At 43.4% G+C, this 3,668-nt stretch overlaps 1 pseudogene; it reads right to left on the bottom strand.

Annotated features, from left to right (window-relative positions):
* Positions 1 to 954: 954 nt before the first annotated feature.
* Positions 955 to 1,071, bottom strand: LOC136650312 (5S ribosomal RNA; annotated as a pseudogene).
* Between the last annotated feature and the right edge of the window lie 2,597 nt (positions 1,072 to 3,668).

The following is a 3,668-nucleotide window of genomic DNA, read 5'->3' as shown; positions in this document are numbered from 1 at the left end:
ATGTGACACTGTTAAGGAATGTATGCATTCCTGGGCCTGGGGTGTATGGCTTGGGTAGTAGCTGCTGCCATGCACCCACAGTAATGCCCCCAGCATCCCATGTGAACAGGGAGTCTGGGTGAGATTGGAAAATGGAAGATCCCAGGAAATTTCTGGGGCCCCTCCTTTGGCTCCTGAGCCCCCTTTCTGACCCTGGACCCAGGTACAAATTACCCCCTTTACCCCCCTCTCCTAGGCCCGGGCTGTAGGAGCCACAGGTTTTGATGTATTAATCACAACATGCTTCCGTTCATTATGATCCATGGCAATGATTCTCGCTGTTTCAATGAGCAACAGCTGGTTCTTTAAATCTTCTATATGTTTTAGCCATGTTTTCTTTGGCGCCTTCTGCTGGATTTTCCAGCTGTCAAGTCACTGTCGCCAAAGAAGTTTGTTTGGAATCCGGATGGTGTCCATTCTGCAAACATGACCAAATCAACATAGGCTGTATTTTTGAATCTGTTCCACGATTGTTGATTGATGATCACACCACATCTGAATGGTTTCATTTCGATGGCAATCACCGCAGGAGATCCCAAGTATCTATCTTAAGCAGCTATGCGTGCATGCGAATGAGCAGTGCCGGCAACAAAAGGGTTCACGGTAATGCTAGGCCTCAGAGCTATACACTGGATACTATCACCAGTATGTGCACCAATATTCATTGGTACTGGAAAGCATGAAAACCACATTTCCCCTACTGCCTGATATCACCGTATACCATCATATAATTTGCAGAAAGATCCAGGGTTCAGTTCTAAGTTTCCATAGGAGCCACCTTGCTATCTCCTGTATTTTGGTTAAGTAAGATTGGGAAAAGGAAGGGGCAGTAGGATGGGCTTACAGCAAATGTTTGGTAGCAAGGATCACTCTACCCATGGTTGGCAACCTTCAGTCTCGAAAGACTATGGTATAAGCCTACAGCACCCGGTATTTCCTGGTGGTCTCCCATCCAAGTACTAACCAGCCCTGACCCTGCTTAGCTTCCGAGATCAGACGAGATCGGGCATGTGCAGGGTAACAGTTGCTGACATCATCGTCATAATGTCACCAGAAGCAGAATGGAGTTACAGAGCTCAATGAGGATGGGCACCATACTTTTAGCATTATTAATTTGAACTGGGCTCATTTCAAATTGGGCCAGGGGTGTTCACCCGTCACTAATAGATGCAGCTTCTGATTATATGCATTGTAAAAAGGAAGTGTAATTGTCATTGAACTGCTAAGAATTAATACTTTTTCCATATTACACTTGGATACTCTTTTGTTTCAGTACACAAGGGGAAGTAGGTGCAAATAGTATTCACAAGTATTGTTCTCCAAAACTGATTCCTGTGTGTCACAGAAAATGTGATGTCCTGTTTCCGCACCTATTTCTTTACTGAATTTATTTAACCTCTTTCTCTGGATTCTGATTATCAAACCAGCTGAGCAGCGTAGCACTGAAGGGAAATTACATACCGATGCACGAACCGGAGCATTACAAGAAGTTATAAAGGATACTGATTATGTGAACTCAACTAAAAATGTTCATTTCTCCCCGCACTCCTGGGTTGGCTGTCAGTATTCAGTGATTTAAATGCATAATTTATTAAACACTCTCTTAACACTGGAAACTGTCAGATTTAAAGAGTTTCCGTTTAGCCTTCATTATTTCATAAAGGGATTACAGTGGTTAATTTTAATGACTTTCCCCCAGTCCCTTTCAATCAGTCTCCATTTTGTGCTGTACATACCTAGGATCAATGTCATTCATGTATGCTGCTTCTCTTGAAGGCAAGATGAAAAGGTTTTTTGCTTTCCCAAGCCTCTCGTTAAGGTTTTGTCTGTGGTCCTCATCGTGCTCCGAAGCATGCAAAATGCCTGATTATAGCTATGGTCTGGGCCTGCTGGTTATTGCTGCTGCTACTGTGTATGCAAATATTGTAAAAACATTCAGTTTTGCATTTGCTTTAAAAAAAACACCACTCAGAATGGATTATCTACAGCTGTCACCAATTTTTCATCTAAAGCAAAATTTGAAGTGAATTTGGGATGTTCCTTGACTCTGAAATATTTAAGGAAAAGGTCTAAGAAGCATTGAGGAATCTTAAAGGGAAGGATGTGGCAATCAAGGGTAGCACCAAGAAGGACCATGTTCTCTCTGGGAAACCAGGTGCTTCTCCCCACCTTGAGATCACATCAAAACCACATGTACAGACTTGGCCAGTTGTGCTTATGGGGTAGATTTCACCGCCTTCAGAAACATAGGATTAAGACCAGGAAACCATAGGATTAAGGCCACATCTTCACCCAACTGTCTGTCAACTGACAGCTCTCATCCCAAATTACCTAAGGAGAGAGAAGGATGGGGAGCACCTTATCCAACCTCCATGCTGCCTCCACATGTCCCCATGAAATCACACACACACACACACACACACACACACACACACACACATCTTATTTGGATAATGTGCAAGACTGAGCAAGGCAGAGGTGGGAGGCCAGTTCCTCTACGGGTTACATCAGCGATTTCCAAACTGTAGGTCTGAGGCCCACCAGTGGTTTCCAACCCAATTTTGGGTTAATTGCAAAACCAACGGCAAATTAGGCTATGTGAAGCAAGGGTTAAGCAACCTGCTACTGGGTGGGTGGGTGGGAGCACTGCTACCCAAACACCATTATAGCCACAGAGGCATGATCGGCTGGTGAAGTGAAACATTTTTTTAGGTGGGTCCCGATGCTAAAATGTTTGGGAACCACTGGTTACATCCCAAGGCAGGTTTGTTCTTAATCAAATCAAAGTAGAAGTTTTATTGGGTATTACAATGGAGCAAAGGAAACACAGACAAACCAATATTTAAATAATACCTTTGAGATCAAGAGGCAATGTTCCTAACTAAAAATAAAACAGAGTCTAAGACTTCCCTGACTTAAAGCATCCACATACAACTGTGGCATCCTTTCGGTATTCTTCCTCGGAGTTAACTGTTTTCTAGCAAGACAGCATCATGACTTCTTTCTAGGTTTCTGTCTGACTCTTCCACTCTACCACCAGCTGAGCAGGTCTTTTTTCCCCCCACTTTTGGGATCCTAGCCCTCCCCCAAGCTCTGATAGGCTGGTTTTAACTTTTTAATTAACTGATGTTCAAACTTCCCACTCCAAAGTCAGATGCACCTGGAAAATTGGCAGGTGTGAAGTAAGTTTTTTGTCAAGGCTGTTATTCTCTGGTGATACCAGGCAATCACATGACTCCAATTTACGTCTGAAAGAGGAAGGCTGTGTGTGATATGTGATTAGAGCCCTGGTCAGACTAGGAAATCTGACATGCTGCTTCCTGGGTCAGCCTAGGTCAGTGCATAGAAAGCTATCACTGGGGGGGGGGGATGATCAATGCAGACTGAAATTTCATTGAGACAGACATTCTTTCGTTTTACTTATATCATCCTATCAAATGCCTTGTGCATTGATGCCATTAGACAAATAAGAGAATGGTGTACTTCACACTGTTCCTGTTAAGAATTACTGAGGTTGCACACATGAAGTGTGTTGAGCACTTGCTGTTTGGATAGCACTTTCCCTTCGTATTGTTATTAGAAGACAAAAGAGGCAGCTAAGTGGCATGCATTCTAATCAGACTGCAGAC

This window comes from Tiliqua scincoides, chromosome 4 (genome assembly GCF_035046505.1).
Source record: "Tiliqua scincoides isolate rTilSci1 chromosome 4, rTilSci1.hap2, whole genome shotgun sequence".
Lineage (NCBI taxonomy): Eukaryota > Metazoa > Chordata > Lepidosauria > Squamata > Scincidae > Tiliqua > Tiliqua scincoides.
This window is presented reverse-complemented; position numbering and strand designations above follow the sequence as displayed.